Genomic DNA, 19,851 nt, shown 5'->3' with positions numbered 1-19,851 from the left:
CCCCCCCCCCGGACATACTAATTTGCGGAATCCTCGTGATGACCCTATGAAGAAGATGCTCCATTTTTCTCCCCATGTTTTGGAGGGGAGCACTAAGGGTCAGGGATGTGAGGTGTCTGAATCCAGATCTAAGAAGGGGAGGAGCCAGAACTTGAACCCAGGGAGTCTGGGTCCAGGGGCCACACCCACCCACACCACACAGCCTCTCGGCAGCCATGAGGAAGAAGGATGATGCCAAAGGGAAACCCTGGCCAGGCAAGCTGTCCCACCCACTCGCTCATCACAACCAGTTTATGGCTTCCTTTTGTGCCACGGAGACGCTCAGCCAGATGAGTGGTGGTTTGCTGTTGAACTCAGTGTCTGAGGCTTCATTCCAGTCACCAGGGTGACCAAGACCACTGGTAGGGACACTGGGGTAGAAGCCCGCACCTGTTTCCAAAAGGACCTCAATGCCAGGACAGAGGAGCAATGGAGGGGCAGTGTGCATGGCTGCGCCCTATTAGAATATGCAATTACCCAGGCTGCCAATGCAAATAGACCTAACCCAGGCCCCTGGCCCGGTTCATTGGCATGCACAAAACGTGGCTGGGCTGGCCAGCACTTGAAGCCCGTGGGCCATGCTGGGCTTGGGCGGGCCCTTCTTTAATAGCACTCTGAATAATAAGCTTGGTGCAATTTAGCAAATTTAGTTATGGTAACAGGAAACACAGCAGGGGGTAAGGAAGGGCCCTGGCTTGGAATCCAGCCTCCGCCCCTCGACCCCAGGAGAGAGGGAAAGATGAACTCTCAGAGCCTCAACTTTCTCATTTACAAAAAAGGGGGTAAGAGGACCTACTTTGCAAAGGCGAGGTAGAGATTAAATAATAGGGACACTTATATTTAATTCTATTTAACAAAAGAACATTTAGCATGGTGCTTGATATATATTCAGCACTCAGTAACTTGGAGCATGATGACATTTTTAGCTGGCCCCTCGATGTCATTTGATGAGCAGGCCCTAAGTGTTTTGTAAAGGCAGGGAGGGGAGGCGAGGCATAGTGCATTCGCATCTGGCCTCCGCCACTTGCTCAGTGGGCGGCCCTGGGCACAACACCTAACTGTGTGACCCTCAGTTTCTCTCTCTGTAAAATGGGCATAATAACTAGCAACTCCCTCATGGGGGCTTCTCTGAGAGTTAAAAGAGTTAATACGTGCCAAGCATTTAGCAAAATGCTGAGAACTTGGTCAACGTTAGCTATAATTTATTAAAACGGAGTTAAGTCTTGCAATTGGTCTAGTGTGGCGGTTCTCGAAGCGTGGTCTGGGGATTCCTGTAGGGCCCTGAGACATTGTGGTGGGGGGAGGGGGGATCTTCGGGTCATGATTTCTATCAAAAGACAAAGACGTCCTGTTCCTTTTTTCTCTCCATCCCTCACAAGCACACAGTGGAATTTTCCAGGGACCACACGAGGTGTGAAATCACAGCAGATTGAAAGCAGGAGCAAATGTGAGAATCCAGCTGTCTCCATTAAGCCGGATATCACAACGATTTGCAAAAATGTAAAACAATGACTCTTTTCACAAAGTTTGTTTTTGTTGTGGGAAACATACATATTTTTCATAGGACTGTTGACTTGTGCAGAAATGTAATGGGTGAGCACTGTTATTTTAATTAATAAACATTTTAAGAGTACCTTAAATGTCAATATGTAGTAAATAATTAATATGATATACTGATATATGATCAATATGATATGTTGATATGATAATGGATATGATACATAGACATATGTATATATACATATATATACACACACACACACAAAAACAAAAGCTTTTTGGGAGTCCACAATGTTTGAAAATATTCGGGGGTCCTGAGACCAACAAGTTTAAGAATGCTGGCATAGTACATACTTGTAATCCTCAATATCCTCTCATTCCTGAAATAAGAAGTTCAGGATTTTTTCAGTTGTGGTGTTTCACTATAGGCCAAGCCTTTGGATTTATACTTTACTTACACACACGATAAATACACATAAGATAGAAATCTAGGTCGAGAGGAAATAGGGTGCTGTTAACTACTTTTACAGGGAGAGAAGGAACAGCAGGAGCCCAGATCCCTGAGCCCCCGGGGCTGTCCTCTGGGAGGGAGAGTGACCTGCTGACAAAGATTTCCCCTTGACCAAATTCTAGCCGGGCTCCTGGGAGCCCCTTCTCAACTAGGCCTCAACCTTGGCCTGTAAAGCCTGGAACAAACACTTGGGCAGTCTCTGACTGCTCGAGGCTACATTCTGAGACTGATACCAGCCCCTCCCCCTCCACAGTGCCTAACCAAGGAAACTCAGGGTTGCCTGAAGAATTTAGTTTGTTCCAGCCAACCCCTGAATACAGGGCCCCTGTGTCCTGGCCTCCATGGGAGGTTACGACCTAACTTGGACACATGCCAGTTAGCAACCCCAGATGCTTCCTGCTCTCTGCCATTGTCCCCTCGCCTGACTCCACGGAGCCCCTGTGATCCCCTCCCTACTCCCTCACTTTCTCCTGAAAACGCCCAGTCATCTACCACTGGAAGTGGAATCTGGTTCGCACTCGCCTCCTTCCCCTACTGCAAATGTATACGACCATTAAAATCGGTCCTCATGGCTTTGTCTAGCTTGGACATGGCCTAAGCCACATGGCCTGGCCCTCCACTCCACACGCAGTACCTTGTCCTCGGGGCCTAAGCATGGGAGGCCAGAGGAAGCATGCCCAGAGCCCGACACAGGCTTGGCCCACGAGCTCCTTCTAGTCCCCCCAGGTGATGTGACGGGGACAGTCAGGTGGTAACAAATGCCCAGTGCCCCAGGACGGCGGGCAGGTGGGTGGTGGCAGGGGCACATCTACACCTGCGTCTTCTGGCTGTTTCCACGTCGGACAGTGTGAGAGACAGATGTGTGCAGAGAGCCGAAGGAGGAAGCGGTAACGGTGGAGGCAGAACAGGACCAGAGCAAAAGGGAAGCAAGCAAGTGCAAGAGAAAGTGGGAGCTCGAGGACAGAACAAAGGTAAGCTGACCCTGGTGACGTGGGGTCATGCGCCAGGCACCCCACCATGCACTTCCCTGGGCATGGCTTATCCATCCCTCCAAACAGCCTCAACACGTAGGGCAGGGGTCGGCCAACGGCCACCCAATGAAGCTCTATTGGAACACGGCCACACCCGTTGAGGAGCGGAGTCTCTGACACAGAGGCGGAATTGGCCTGCGAAGCTGAGATCCGGCCTTTGCAGAAAAAGTGGGCACTGCTTCAAATGAGCAAACTGAGGCCAGGCCAGGCTTGCTCAAGGTCATGTGGAGTGTGGGAGGTGGAGTTGATTCCAGAGACAGCGAAGTTGGCAGGTCAGATGCAAGGGCAGAGGGAGGGGGGGAAGAGTTTTCGAGAAAGGACGACCACCACCACTGTTTTGGAACAAAATGCCCAGCACACAGAAGGGGTCTTTACGGGGAGGCCTTATCTCTGAGGTCGGCCCCTTCTGAAATACTGTTTGCACATAACCTGCCTGCCATTGCGACATTCCATGCCTTCACACTGAAGGCCCCAGTACCCAAAGATGGAGAGACAACAAAGGAAAGAAGATGAGAGAGAGAGAGAGAGGGAATGAGCAACCCAATGTTGCTTCAATCACAAAGCCTTCTGGACACCTCTACAACAGCTCCCCAGCAATGAAAGTGCTAACACTTGGGTGGGCTGACTCTGTTGTGGGGGGGCTGTCCTTTGCACAGCGGGATATTTAGCAGCATCTATGACTTCTACCCATGAGGGGCCACTAAGACTCCTCGTGAAAACCAAATCACATCTCTAGACATTGCCAGTGTGCCCTCAGGGGCAAAAGCACCCCTTGTGGAACAGTCCAGCTGTGGGGGCACGGGCTCCAGAGGCTGACGCTAGAGGCCTCCCCAGCTCGAACCCTGTCCCCATCCGGGAACAACAGCACCGCGTGACCAAACAAAGCAGTCAGAACAGGAGAACTCAGCCAGGAAGACAAGGGACAGCCAGAGAAGGGCCTGATTAACCAAACAAAGGTGCTCGGGAGGGGGAAGGGTGGGAGGTGGTCAGGAGAAGTAGCAGCTTTGCTGAGTGATAAAAAATGTCCTATATGCCATAGGACATGTCTCTCAGATGTCAGGTGGGTGAACAACTCACTTTTAATTACTGGTGCCAGGAACCTAAGTCACACTGACATAAGACACAGAGCTGGGTGGAGTGATTTTAATGGAACTGAATTTTCTAGGAAAGTAAATACCGTTTAATTCAAGGGGAAATTTTTACATCACTCAAAGTCTGATCACAATTTCAGGGACTCCCATCATCAGCATCCACACAAGCTGTGGCGATGAGTCACCAACCCACACACCTACTATCCCCCTACATCTGTAATTAGTGAATTCTCGGTGATTCGACACAGGGCCTGACTTCTTCGTGTGACTTCTAGCCCCTCGTCACTCAAAGGGGCATCCATCAGCATGCCCTGAGAGCTTGTTAGAAATGCAGGATCTCAGGCTCCTGCCTGGGCCAACGGGATGAGAATGTGCATTTTAACAAGTTCCTCGGGGTGATTCACCTGCGCGTGAAAGTTTGAGAAGTCCCAGTCTAGCGCTGTTGTACACCTGGTCATTTACAGAACGAAATATATATGATCTTTATTATAAATTACTTTTATGTATTCTTTCTGTTATTATGAGGGCAGTATATTGATCTGATTTAGAGCTGTGAGTGTAAGTAGGTTACAAGTAATGGATTTTATTTCAGGATAAAAGGAGTATATTAAAAGTTGCATGGCATGAAGGGGGTCTGGGTCTGATATGGTTGAGAATCACTGGTTTAGTCATTCCACAAACTTTAATTGGGTGCCTACTCCCTGCCAAGCATGGCGGAGGCAAAGGACAAGATGGCGAATTAAAACACGCTTCCTGCTGTCGGTGCGAGTTCAGGCACGGGATAGGGAAGTGAGCACACACATCCATTATTTCAGTGCGCGACGAGAAGTGATGTGTGGAATGGTTTGGGTTTCATCAAGGACTGGGCTCCAAGGAGAGGAGAGGAGACTTCCCCAGAGAAAGCAATTTTCCAGACCAATCTAGAGAAGAGAGAGCACGTCCATGAGGCAGATAAAGAAACCAAGGGCAGGACAGACCAGCAAACCACAAACTTAGTAATAACAAACCATCGTTGCTAACATTTATCCTGAAGACGGTGCTAAACACTCGACACAGATTATCTTGAAAAATCCCAGAATGACGTGTTAACCAACTCGAAGGGGAAGGGGAGGGCATCCTTTCACAAAGTAGACTTCTAGCAAACCATCACGATAAATACTTTAACTATGTTAAGTATAATTTTATTTCTCAATTACACTTCAGTAAAGCTGGGGGAAAATATCCCCGAGAACTATTTGGTAGATGCCATTAAGTAACAGGCCCCTCATCACACAGCATGGGTATGAAGCCCACCCCACTACTTGCAAGGGGGCATTAAAGACCAGCCCTTCGGAGCGCCCCACAATCTCCAAAACGACCCCTAGGGGGCGATACCACCTCCACCAAAGACCCTGGAAGAAAGCACTCCATCCCTAAGCGGGCTGAAATCCTTAAGGAGGAGAGTCAGCAGGTAGAGGGTTGCTTGAACAACTTAGGTCTGTGGATGAGAGTCCTCCCACCTCATGGTCTCAGTCTCAGTTACTTGAGACTAACCCCAGCTCTGTACCCCCCCAAAACCCTGCCCCGCTCTTCGTTGTGGTTTTATTCTCCCACACCCCTTCTTTACTTCTCCTGCCTCCAGGTTCCGGCTGTCACCTTCTTAACGTTCTCCAACCCAGGTCCTCTAGGAAAGGGGCCCTTAAGGAGACAAATGGGCCTCCTCTTGATCAAAGACATCCAGCTTTCAAGCCCATCCTTTGCATCTGCCGGGCCCCCCTCCCTAACCCCACACCCCACCAGGAGTGCGTAATGAATGACACACTTGTAAGCTCATTACTGCAGACTCTCTGAAGAAGCGTAAATGCTCACGGAGCCAGCGATATAAAGAAAGAGAAACGCCTGTAAATAAATAAATATATATGCATCCACACATACACAAACCCAATTAATTTATAACGTCCGAAAGCCCAAGCCACTTGGGGCGGGGAGAGAGAGAGAGAAAGGGAAAGGTGCCTAATATTGCCAGCTGTGTGACTTCAAAACTGAGCTTCCCAGGCAGCTGCCAATAAATTATTTTTACTATGCAGAGGTACAAATGAATATGCGGCTACCACCCCCTAAATCTCCTTTATGAGCATGTGTTTGCCTTGGCCCACACTGCCAGGGACAGGGCCTTCCGAGCAAGTTTTCATTGGCCAAGTTCCCGAAGAGGGCTGCCACTCTCTCTGCGGTCCTCCTCCCTGCCAACGGCGGGCGCCCCATCAGCGCGTCCTGTTTACACGTGAGCTTGGCATGCCATGGCCAATGGCGTTACTACTGGAGGGCCATGAGGAAGAAGTGACAGCAACGTCCATCCTGTTGAGAAATGATTGCTGCCTTCCGGACTCAGGGTCGCTGTTGTCCGTGGGATGGGATGCGCCCTTCTCAGCCACACGGTCTCTACCAAGCTTCGGAAGGGGGATGCAAAACCTCATCACAACCAACTTTAGCGTGTACTGCCATTACCCAAAAGGAAAGTTCTGGCCGCTTTCTTCAGGTGCAGTGGGTCTGACGTGCATTCCTCAAACTGTGCTGAGCGAGAAGGCGGCAACGGGCAGTCACGGCCACTCAGACAAGCCGGGTGCTTGGCAATGGAGTGCGTCTCAAGGGCACGCTCTGGAGATGCTCCTCTGGACTGGAAACCTGGCTCTGCTGCCTGCTACCTGTGTGACCTTGGGAAAGTTAGTTAACCTCTCTGAGCCTCGGTTCCTTCGCAGGTGACATGGGTATAATCACACCCAAACCTCGTAGGGCTGATGAGAAGACGTGTTGACTTCACCGGGCCAACAGCACAATTCAGGGCACAGAGGCGAGGAGTCAACATAAGGTGGCTGTTAGTGCATCCAGACCTCTGCCTGCGGTGACCTTTCACGCACGAATTCACGTGCGCTGACTGAGTACTGTGCGAGTGCTGGTCACTGTCCTAAGCAGCAGTGGGGCTGGGTCTAGGACTGAGCTAGATGCCTGCTCTCAGGGAGCTCACATTTTAGTAAAAGGAGACAGACGACCAGTTTACTGACTCAATAAAAAGATAAAAACAGACTAAGTAGAGGATGCGTCATGGATGCAATGCTGAGCATCGCTTACCTGTTTGTATCCACCCATTTTAAAGATGAGAGGCCTGAGGCTCGTAGAGGTTATCTTAGCCAGTTGAGGAGCCAGGCCTGTGCGGCCCCACAACTGAGAAAGCGAGAGGGGCCGGGGGCGTGGGTGACAGGCGAAAGGGTTTTTTCTGCCTCTTCTTGCCCCTCCCATTCTGGGAAGTGACACGTGCTACCCAGGCCAGGCAGAAGATTTGATATTGGACAAGTTCCTTATCCGAGGGGCTGAGTGGGGGCACCTCTCCCGGCGCAACCAGCCCTGCCTTGACCTCGCTCCTCTTCATCCTCAAACAGCTCAAGGAACAAACGTAGCCGAAGGTGGTTCTGGGAGACCCGCTGGACCAGTCGTTCAGGCCACTAGATGGCTCTTCCTGGGAACTTTCAGCATGCACGCGGTTCGCCGTAACGAGGTTGGGAAGGCAAGCTGCTTTCTCTCTGGACAGGACACATCTCTGAGAGTCCTCAGCTCCTGGGGGCCCTCCCGGGGCTCATAGGGTCTCCTGGCTGCCTTACCACCCCAGGGCAGGTCACTTTCTTTTCCCTCGAGGAGGTGTTCCCATTAGGATTTCTCACTTAAGAGGGGAGTCAGCAAGACAGGGACTCCCAGGCTGACCACGCAATGTAGACGTCCAAGTCCCCGCAGGCTCCCCCAACAAAGCAGCGCCGCTTACTTCGCGAGCTTTATGATCCCTTCCACCGCCTGTAACATCTGCTACATGGGAGAGCACCTACTGTTTACTCCCTCGGTGAACCTTCACCTTTATCTTTGACATGGGGGGTATTCTCATCCTCCCTTGACGCAAGAGTAAACTGAGACTGGCAGAGGAGGTTATGTGACTCACCCAGCATCACATGGGTGGGAAGGGACGGGGCTCGGACTAAGCCCAGGTCTCTCTGATTCCAAAGCCTGTGCTCGGAACTTGCCAGCCTCATGTCACCGTGGAGCTCTGGTGGTGTTCGAACTCAGAACAGCAGGGAGGATGGACCGTGAGCATTCCCCTCCTGATGGGGCCTCAGGAAGAGGACAGAAATTCATCTGTTGCATCCACACGCCTGAAGTCAAGACCAGGAAAATCCTAGCTGACACCGGGTGTTCAGGATTTCATGATACAGTCCTCCGCTCCCCAATGCACCTGCCATTATTGTTGCTGGGCCAGCATTTTCTATGCATTCTCCTATACTTGACGCTCCTAACAGCCCTACGAAGCATCAGTGTGGGTCAGTGGTCAGGGGCATGAGCACCGAAGTGGACCACCGGGGTCCTGGTGCCTTTTAAATGCTCTGCGACCTCAGGCAGGCCTTCTGGCTATAACCTATAAACCAGTCATAGGACTGGTATGAGGAGCAGATCAGTCGTGTTGGCCAAGCACTTAAGACAGTGCCTAGAACACAAATCAGAGCTGTTGACGGTATTCCTATTAGCATTAGGGTATCTTTTCTGACAGATGAGTAAACTGAAGCTCAGAGAGGTCAACACATTTGCTCAAGCCCACAGAGACTGGGGATTTAAACCACAGTGCCCAGCTTGGGAGCTCAAGCTCATACCTACTCCTGAACCAAAACAGCCCCCTCAAGTCATAGACTGGCACTGAGCTGCCTCTGGTTAGGGGTACAACACCTAAGAAAAGGGGGCTAGCAGTTTCTCTGGGGGCATCAAAGCCTGAAATTTCAGATCCACCCTGGGCTCGCTCTCTGTGCGGAGAATAGGCTGAGGGGGTCAGTTTCATGATAGTGTCTGGTTCCATCCATCTCCAGGCTACTGAATGTTCTGGTAGGACAGCTGAAGAAGATCATGAGGTTCAGGCTGGGCCTCCTCCACCTCCCCCTTCCTCTGTTAATCATCATTTGAGGCCAAGATTCTATGTGTCTGTGGCTACTAGACACAGTTACTAAACAACTGGGCCCTGCAGGTCTTGGAAGAAATCAAGTAGATGGCAGCCCCCCTTTGCCGGGCAGAGCCTTGCATATTATTGGGGACCTTGGTTTCATTAAGACCCCAGGGGTCAGCCTGTCTCCAGCCCCTGGGTCTCTGTCCTCTTGCTGCCCCTCTGTCCGTCTGTCTCCTGCCTCCCTCTCATCCCACTGTCCTGCATCGTTCTGTGATCAAAAGGCTGCCTGTGGCCTGGGACATTTATAAAGTTCTGAAGATCTGAGGCAGTAAAATTTAGTGGGATTTTTTTTTTTTTCTTTTACTGTTTTCTAAAACAGATCTAAATATCTTCCTAATATCGATGCTTATCAAACAAATATAAAAACTAAGATCCCCTTGACTTACGGCATATTTCAAAACATGCCAAAAATACAGAATAATAGAACACCCCCAGGTACCAATTCTGCCATGCTTTATTCAGTTCTTCAAAGAAATAAAACTTTATAGATATGGTTGACGTACTTCCCACTGCTCAACTCCCACTTCTCAACAACCCAGAGGTCACTTCTATCCTTCACAGCTATGCGTTTATATCTCTAGTAAATACATATGTGTCCACAGACAATATAGAGTATTGCTTTGTATGTTTATAAGGTTGACAAAACGGCACTGCACTGTACATATCCCCTTGGCGATTTGCTGGTTTCACGCGACATTTTATTAACATTTCTGCCCCCCCTCCTCTCCCCTTCGTTCCTGCTTTTCTCGATTCTTCTTCCCTCAGATGACAGAATGCAGTGAGAATGGGCGGGCAGCAGCTTTGGACCTACGGGTTCTCAACTTTGCTTGCCTGTTCGAATCCCTTGGGAGGTTTAAAAAAGCTGATGCCCAGGTTGCAACCACGGAGATACTACGGGCCGGGGCCTGGGAACCGGGGTTTTTCGAAGCTCCCCAAGTGATTCCAATGTGTAGCCAGAGATGTGACCCGAATCAGGGTCAGCCAGGCCCAGACACCAGCCTGCAGCGCCCAGTGGAGCCTTGGACGAAGGAATGTTAACAGGAGGCAGGTATGGGAGCTGCAGCTTCCAGCCCCACCCCACTAGGCACACTCTGGACCCCGTTCACCGTCCTCAAACTGGGCGTGTTGCCGTAGGGCAATACTTCCTAATGCTTTTGCCATTTTGCCATTTACTTAGTAATTTTAATTGGCTACCATTTAAATGTCTACACTTATAATGTGGAAAAAAAATAAAGTTGACTGCCATGGGTTCTAAAATCTGGACCCAAGAAAAAAAACATGATGTTATTGCAGCCCAGCCAGATCAAACTGCCTGCCTAAGGCTATGAGCCCAGGGCACAAGGCCTGTGGGGCAAAGGAAGAGGTGTGTTAGGTGTTCACGACGCGGTAGCACCAAGCTGAGACATTCTCCCTGGTGTAATCAGAGAGACTGAGGAGCATGACAGGGCACTAACATTCTCCCTGGAGAGTCCAAGGTTATTTAATGTCCGTGGAGTGCCCCTAAATCATCGTGGGTGCCACAGGGGGCCACACAGCCCTCCTGGAAAAACACAGGACTAGTCCGTCCCTCTGGTTCCTTATCACCTGACGCGCTGGGTTCCCAGAAGTCTCAGGCCATGCCTGGGATTACAGAGCAAGAAAGGGGAGTGAAACCCCTACCCCTCCTCCCAGTCTGCCAGGAGAGGGGTGGATCAGGAGACCCAGGATGGGCTGCGCTTACTCCTCCTCCCCACTTGGGCTGCTTTCATGGCCCGAGCTCTCTGCGTGACTTCACCTTCCACTTCCCCGGAACGTACGCCAGGAACAGTTCTAAGCACCTTGCAGGGATGAACTCACAAAAACCTCATGACGGCCCTTGGAGGCGAACACTGTCAGCATTCCCATCTCACAGATGGGGAAACTGAGGCACTGGAGGCACACCGACTTGCCTAAGCCCCTCACCCCACCCCTGCGCCCCAGCCAGTAAGCAGCATTTGACCCCAGGGCCCCGCAGCCCATTCCCCGGTGGCCGGGGGGGGAGGGGGCTACCAGCTGTCGCGTCCTAATTACTGTGCAGATGTGGCTGCTTCAGGGAGCCCGGCGGGGACAGAGAGAGAGAGAGAGGGAAAACATTTTTAGAAATTATTTCCGACAGGCTACCAGATACTAAAATAACAACATTTGGTTTGTCTTGCTAGCTGGAGGCAAAAATCAGCTCAGGTGGGAAGAGGAGGCGGCTGCAGGTGGAAGGCAGACGAGGTCGGCTGGCCCCGAGCTGGCCCGGATCCGGGAGGGGCCTGGGCACCTCTGTCCCATCATGAAATGATACACCGGCAGCTTCCTTCTTGGTACAAAGGACGGGGGGCGGGGAGGGGCTGGGTCTTCAAGGGTGTAAACATGGAAACTTCCAGAAGGCTGGGAGACCTCGCCGTACGTGGTGTCCAATGAGTCATTTTAAATTCAAGGTGCGGGCGCCTGGGTGGCTCAGTCGTTAAGCGTCTGCCTTCGGCTCAGGTCATGATCCCAGGGTTCTGGGATCGAGCCCCGCATCGGGCTCCCTGCTCAGCTGGGAGTCTGCTTCTCCCTCTCCCACTCCCCCTGCTTGTGTTCCTGCTCTCGCTATGTAGCTCTCTCTGTCAAAAAAATAAATAAAATCTTTAAAAAAAAAAAAATAAACAAATAAATAAATTCAAGGTGCAAGGCTGGAGGATACAGGATGAGTAACATAGGCCAGGTGGGGGCGGCCAGGAATATTCTTCAGGAAAGCAAGAATTAGTATCTACTGCACACTCACCATAGGCCACCGCTGCCAGGGATTTTAACATTTTACCTGCATTTTCACATTTTACTCTCACACGGTCCTGAGATGGAGCTAACTGCCATCACTACCCCAACATTGCACAAGACAAGGAAACCGAGGCACAGAGAGGCTAAGCCACCTGCCCATGGCCACACAGCCAGCAAGGAGCGGAGCCCGAGTGTGAACTCCAGCGCCCACCACCTCCAAACCTCCCGCGTTTCGTGCATTTCTCTACGTCTCTCAAACGCCTCAGAAGTGCCTGCTCCTGCCTGAGTGGCTCAGAATGAACGGGCACATCCTGTCCTCGCTTGGAAGGAAGGAGAGGGACTGGCCCTGGAAAACGGACAGGCTGGCAGGTCTGGAGGCGGAGCCAAGCCAACGGGAGCAGATGGAGCCCATGCAGCAGAGGCTAATGCAGTTTGCTTTTTCCATATGCTTTTCTGTTTAGCTGTAATAAGTGAATTGTTCTTTAATATCTGTCAGGAGCTTAAACTCTGAAGGCCGGTGGCCGTCACAGTGACTCAGAAAGACACAAAGGGAAACCGGCTGGGCTGTCCCATCACATCACAGAAGAAGTGTGCAGAGTATCAAGAAAGATGCCAAGTACCTCGTGGTCCAGGCCATATGCACGCACGCGCACATGCACACACACGCTCACTTTCCTGGTTTGCCATGACAGCCAGAGTCTCACTGGACATTTTAGAGCCTCTGAAAGCCCATATCGGTGTCCTTGCTACTCAGCAGTATTCAGTGGAATTTCAAATTTCGGCTTTGGAAAAAAAAAAAAAAAGCTCCAATTTGAAAATATACAAATGGCTCAAAACTGCTTTGCTACTTGGGACGTGCAAAGCAATCACAGCCCATCTTCTTGATAAAACGCAGCAAGAACACTCTGGAGTCCTGTCATGTGGCCTGTTCCCGGATCCTTCGTGTGTTTCGGGCTGGACACACAGCGTCCTCAGCACCGCCACGTGGATACGCGGTTTCACGGTGCTATCTGTGGACGCTATTTTTTCCATCAGTATTTCCATGTGACAACAACGAACTATGAGTCTCAGACAGGGTCTCACCAACTTCCCACTTTCCTTCAGGACATTGCTGCGATTCTGCTGACAGCAAAAAGACACCCACCCTTGTACCCATCCCCCGTCCCCAGCCCTTAAGTCAGACAGGGAGCACAGAGGGAATGACCCCTTGTCTTCACTATTCCACCAGAGGAGGCGTAAGACCCGAACTGAAGCACAGCATTATCCCTCACTAGCTGGGTGACCTTGGGCAAGTTACATCTAGCATCTGTACGCCTCAGTTTCTGCCTCCATAAAATGGGACGAACTAGCACCTGCCTCAACAGGCTTTTTGTGAAGATCGAATGAGAAAGTGTAGGTAAAGTGCCTGGCATAGTGACAGGCTCACAGCATGTACTCGGAGAGCGGTGACTATTACTGCTTGTCATTACTACGGTTCTGGCCCTTACTACACCTTCTTATTCATTCATTCATCTCACCAATACTCAAGCACCTTCTAGGCAACATCCATTGTTCTAGGTGCAAAGCAGAGAACTAAGGAGGTTCATGGAACTTATATTCCCGGGCAAAGAGAAAACAGAGCCACCAACAGTTGTAAAATATGCCATGATTTGGGGCTGAGTCCTTTAAAGAAGAACAAAGCTGGAGAGAGGTGGCGAATGGCATTTCAGATGGGGGTCAGGGAAGACGGCTCTAGGAGGGGACACTCAGGCTGTGGCCCGATGACAAGAAGGCGCCGACACAAGAAGATCTGGGGTGAGCAGCACCAGGTAGGAGGAACGGTACATAGCAAAGTTCCCGAGGCCCAAGTGAGCTTGGGCTATGTGGGTGGTGTGACAGGGTCTGAGGTGTGACAGCACGGGAAGGTGGGGGTCTGATGGGGATGGGCCTTGTCCCTGGTGAGGAAAGGACACTCATTCTAAGTGCCCTGGGAAGCCATTGCAGGCTTTTTGAGCAAAGAGCCACGATGAGCAGCCTGATGTGGCAGAAAGGTCCCTGGGGCTGGGGCAGGGACCTGGTGCTCACCGCCTGCCACCACGGCAGATAAAGGAGGGGCGGGGGACAGGGGTGGAGGCAGCCCTCACCAAGCCCACGATGGTCAGAACCCATCACCCCGGCGTGGCTCTGGCTTCTCCCCCTCTCTCTGAAGCGTTGCCGGGGACGGGCTGGGGACAGGCACAAGCAAGACAGGAAGTGACAGGCATGTATTTAATGGTCTTTGGCTGCAAGCTTGGGTGACCATAATCACCCAGCACCCCATTGTGATCTCACACCAGTAAATGGGCCTAAATCACAATTCTAATGAGTCTCAAGTACCGGGCTAGAGCTTATTAATTGGAAGAGCCCCCAGAAGCCTTAGGTAGCTGCCCTGGAGGGGGGGCCGCTCATCTGCTGTCAGGAGGTCCCTGGCGGCATCCTTCTGGTGACTCGGTGGCAGGATTAATGACTTTGGCATTTCCCACCAGATCGGGGGGTGGGGGTGGGGGGGCTCTGATACTTTCTGACCCTGTCATCCGATAGGCTCAGGGTAGGAGGGGCCCACCTGCTGGAACGGGCAGCTGCGAGGTCCTGCCCAGACCCGGGGAGGAGCACAGAGGCCTGGCTGCGAAGTCCACGGGAACACCTGCAGGTTCTCATTGCCGCCGCCTCGGCCATGCTGCCATTCGCCAGCAAGCCAGCACTCAGGGCTCTTGCTTTCTGCTTCCTTCTGTTTTATGGCTGTGTTCCTACTCCTCTCTCCCTACAGAGCTCTGTTCCTATGTTCATGACGGAACTTTCCACACTGCACTCGGCTTACTCGGTAGCGTGCGTATCACCTCCACACCCTTCGGAGGAGAACTTATTCAGGTTTATAACCCCCAAGGGTCTAGCCCCAAACCTGGCACGTGTGAGAGTGTGTGTGTGTGTGTGTGTATACGTACGTGTGTGTGCACACACACATGGGTTATGCCAACACCACCAGCAGCAGCAGCTAATGTCTGGAGCTGAGCGCACATGCCCTCCAGGTGTGCTAAATACTTAATTAGCATCATCTCCCTTAACCCTCACAATAAACCTATGACCTAGGATCTCTTATTATTTCCATTTTACAGATGAAGAAACTGAGGTTAAAATGACTAAGAAACTTGCCCAAGGTGACAACAGCCAGCAATCAGGGGGACTGGGGATTTGAGCCAGGATCGTTTCAGCCCATAAATCAAACCCCCTCACCACCACACTTCCTTGAACGGGTGGACAGAGAGTGGATTACCAGTGGGCAGTAGTGGGTGGGAGGGTAGGTAGGTACTGGCTAGATCATCAGGAAGGAGTTAGATAAAATGAATCAAGTCAGAGAATCTCTTCAGGGTCTTGGTCAAGCAGGGCAAACGCCCATCAGCCTGGTATAAGCTGTTCTTCCTTGCCATCCCAGACCATCCACCCTGAGCATCCTCGGGTGCTTATTCATGTCAGATTCTCTCGCCTAGATGGACTCGTCACCCACATGGATCCTTGGTCATCCCAGCACTATAACTGGCTTAGATAGGGCTGCCTGGGTGGCTCAGTCAGTTAAGCGTCGGACTCTTGGTTTCGGCTCAGGTCAGGATCTCAGGGTCGTGAGATCAAGCCCCACGTCCAGTTCTGTGCTGGGCATGGAGCCTGCTTAACATTTTCTCTCCCCAACCCCTTAAAAAAGCTGACTTAGATAAAGGCTGATATTTATGTGCTAACTCAATCAGCGCCTTACATACATTAACTCATTTGATCCTCACAATGACCCCATGGGAAGGTGTCATCATCACTGCTGTCCCAATTTTTAAAGATGAATAAACTGAGGCAGAGAGGGTTTAAGTTGCCCAAGGTTTTACAGCTAGGAATTGGCCCAGCGGGATTTGAACCCAGATCATTGTGTAACCATTGTTTATTGGAACTTTATACTATTCTAAGAATTCTACAAATACTTTGTGTTATAAACAAACTTACAATTCTGGTACTATCTTTATCTCTGTTTTATAGGTGAGAAAACTGATGTTCAGAGAGGTTGAACCTTCCCAATGCCACCCAGACCAGGCCACTGCTCACTTTGTGAGAATTACAAAAAAGAATTGCCCCTTACTCTGGGCAATTGCAGAGTTTAGGTGCACGTCTTGATGACTAGAGTGCCAGCTGAATTTTAGCTTCTACCTACTCGTTTGTGCAGTGCACATCCTGAACAACTGTACATAAAAGCACTGTACCCAGCTAATAAATGGCAGAAATGAAATCCCAACCCAGGTCTGACTTGGATCTGGTTTTAAATTACTACAGATGTTCCATCACCCACCTCAGGCATCATTTCCCTCTTTTTTAAGCCAATGCTAGATTCAACCCCATCCAAGGCTGCTCAGAAAATGCCCTGTCCAGTATCCCTGAGTGGGCAAAAGCTCAGTAAAGGTGTGCTGGCCGGGAACACATGCTTCCAGAACAGACCCTTTCCATTCCCAGGGGCTGTGACCACCTCATCACAGGCTCAGAAAGATTCTGGGCTTATGCAAGGCAACTCTCCACGTTGTGACAATTGTCCAATCCTTGCAGCGGCTACTGCGGGGGCTCTATCTCCCCGCCCCAATCAGGCAGGCACTTTGCACAGTGACCCTTCCTGATCTACACTGTCAGGCTGCAATTTAGCCATTCCGAGGATTCTGCTTGAGGCTTCTGCAGCCAAGAGCTTGCTTCTGGGGACGCTCCCAGGGCCCTAGACCCCAGGCAGATGTCGCTTTGCATTAAGGGCCCACTGTGCTGGACTCTGGGATCTCTGCTAAATGTTCCCAAGAGAGAAGTCAAATGAGGAAGAGGTGAAGGGTAAAGGGGAGGGAGAAAGATGGATGGAGGGAAGGAAGGAGGGAGAAAAGAGAAGGGGGGAGAGAAAGAGAGAGAGACAGAGAGACAGAGACACTATCTGAAGAAAAAAAAATAGCAACACAAACCCCAAGTCTGTTTGGAATGCAGAGACTGGTCCTTCTGCCTGGGAGTGGAAATAATAAAAGAGCTTACTTTTATCAATCACTTAGTTACAAAGACCAACAGTGAGTTTAATATGTGCCACGTACTATATTAAGCACACTTCTTCGACAAGGGACCTGTAACAGTTACCTGTCCTTCCCCAATATAAGAATGGTGACCTGCCCGAGCAGAGAGGCCACAAGATAAACCAATCACCAGCAGAAGCCTGGGAGAACAACCCTAGGAATGTAGCCTCACTCGTGTTATCAGCGGGGATTTCTTACGTGCCGCCTGCATGTCAAGTATTATGTGTGTCTCTTTTGTTCCTATTGAGTCTGGCTTATTATGAGTACAGTAGACTGAACATACTGAATATACCAAGCAATGGTCTGTGGTATCCATGACCTTGGCAGTGTGACTTCACATCTCCTCCCATCAAGAGGTGGAGTCTATTTCCCCACATCTGGAACATAGCCTGCCTGGAGAACTTGCTTTGGTCGAGAGAACGTAATGGAAATGACCCTGCTTCAGTCTGTTTGGCTTCAAGAAGCCTCGCGCGTGTGCGTTCTCTCTCAGAATCCTGTTATTGCCATGTGGACGAGCCCAGGCTCATCTACTGGGGGATAAGAGAACATTTGAGGGAAGTCTACACGTCCCAGCTGAGACAATCCTATAGCAGCCTATAGCCAAATGGAGCCCCAGACGTGAGAGCCAGCCAAGATCAGAGGAGTCACCGCTGAGACCACAGAACCTCTAGCTGACCCAAAGACCTGCAAACAATAAGAAATAGCATAACCACTTCCTGTTTTATATGGCTAAGTTTTGGGGTACTTTGTTTCATCACCCCAGTGATACAATAAGCATTATACAAAGAAATAGCCTCAGAGACATGAAGTTACTATCTAAGGTCACTTAGCTGGTAAGTGATGGAGTAGGGATTCTGCACCATTATTAGGGACTGTAGATGATAATCCGTAACAGGGGACCCCCCCCAAAAAAACAAAAACCAACAACAGCAACAACCCTATTTCTATAAAAGGCCAGTTCTAATAAATATTTTAGGCTTTGTAGTTCATGTGGTCTTTGTTGTAACTAGTCAATTCTGCCAGTGCAGAGTAAAAGCAGTCATCAACTGCATGTAAACAAGTGGGGGTGGCTGTGTTCCAATAAAACTTTATTTACAAAAATAAGTAGAGGGCCAGATTTGGCCTGTGTGCTACAAACTGCCACATCCTGCTCAAGACCGCTTCCCTACACCATCACCCTTTGTGCTAGCCCTTCTTCCTTTCCCCGTTGTCTCACTCTTCCCTTTCTCTAGGATTTCCATGTAAAACCCCTCAATTATCTTCTGCCATTTTCATACTCTACTCCACGACATATGACAACTAACTCTAAACCCAGCAGCTTTGTTTCTCCAGCGTGTGTGACTCGACTCCCTAATTTTGCAAATCTCTGTCATTTCCAAAAATCAATTTGACTGATATGTTTTCCCAATGTTAGGTTGATCGCTCTCCGGGTTCCCTAGGTATGGGAACTTTAAAAAAGTTATGATTGTATTCTAAATCCAAGACCCAACATCATCACTGTGACAGTTGGGAATGCAAATTACTCCTGTTCAGAACATTTTTTAAAAAGTTTCAGTTCTGTAGCTATAGATATTTGACTCACTGTATAAAATCCACCCCCCCTCAAAAAAGATCCAGAGTGATGCAGAAGTAACTCAGAGAGCTGTTTCATCACCCCCCATACACCCCATCTCTGGGGCAACCTCTCTCTAAGAAGCAGGAAAGGCATGTGATGATGGCTTCTTGCAGAGAATAAAAATTGGGCTCAGGGCAAATGAGATCCCAGAGGTTTTCAGTGTTAACGAAACTCATCTACCTCATTCCGCAAATAGTGTTACAATAGATTCCGATTTCTCCACCTCTTTCTGGCCCTTTCCACTTCTCCGTTGCCCTACTTAGAATATAGAGCCTTGTTGGCAATTAAAGTGGACTCTGAGCTTTGTTATTTTTTCCCCCAACTGAAGGAAAAAAAGAAAAAAAGACTTGGGAGTTTAGCAAAAGGAACTCATCCAATTTAGGGGCTGCGAGCCACGTCTTGAAAATTTCATCCAAGGTTAAGTCAGGGCTAGTGTCAAACTTTCCATAATCGTTAACAACCTCCTAAGTGAAAATAAAAATGTCTATCTGGACTGATTTTAAGTTTTAAAGTTCCAATGCTAGGAAGGCAGAGGAAGGCCCATCTCGTTTCTCGTTATGGTTAAATTCCATTTCCAAGAAGGGCTGGGCCTCAGTCCCAGCATCTGGCATTAAGTGAGCTGCTTCTAGAGATAGCCATTACCACCAAGGCCAAGAGCAAAGTGGAAAGAGATGCCTCACAGAACAGGGTCCCTTGACTGCATGGAGGTACCAGTGCATTCATGTCCAAAATCGCCTACTGTACTTGGGGCGCCCCGAACAGTCCTATCCACCAAATGAAGAGCCCCCAAAGCTCGCCACAGAGCATGCATTTGTCAACGTCCCGGAATGATCTGCACCTTCTCCATGCCAGATGCGGTATCACTCACTTCTAACACAATTATCTCCATTATACAAAGAAATTAAGACCAAGGGCAAAGGTCCACAACTAGTGAATGGCAGAGCTGAAATTCATAGCCAGCTCATTCGACTTCAGAGGCTTCCCTTAATCAAGACAAAAATCACTGACTTAGCGAATGATCCTATTTGCGGGGTGACCAGGTACAGGTGGTGACAAGGTCCTGGTAGTGGTCAACACCCCCAGCTCTGCCACCAAGCCCCGATCACCTGCAGGTCATCTGAAAAATGACTTCTTTTAAAAATAGGACTTGCTTGGGGCGCCTGGGTGGCTCAGTTGGTTAAGCGACTGCCTTCGGCTCAGGTCATG

The 19,851-nt window shown here is 50.0% G+C and overlaps 1 protein-coding gene across 4 annotated transcripts in view; it reads right to left on the bottom strand.

Moving 5' to 3' along the window:
- Window positions 1-19,851, bottom strand: part of XYLT1 (xylosyltransferase 1) — a 296,901-nt gene that overhangs the window by 137,295 nt on the left and 139,755 nt on the right. The window lies entirely within an intron of this gene.

The sequence above is a fragment of the Phoca vitulina genome, unplaced genomic scaffold, assembly GCF_004348235.1.
Source record: "Phoca vitulina isolate PV1807 unplaced genomic scaffold, GSC_HSeal_1.0 scaffold66, whole genome shotgun sequence".
NCBI classification, from domain to species: Eukaryota; Metazoa; Chordata; class Mammalia; order Carnivora; family Phocidae; genus Phoca; species Phoca vitulina.
Note: the sequence above shows the minus strand (reverse complement) of the source record. Positions and strands in the feature narration are given on the sequence as shown.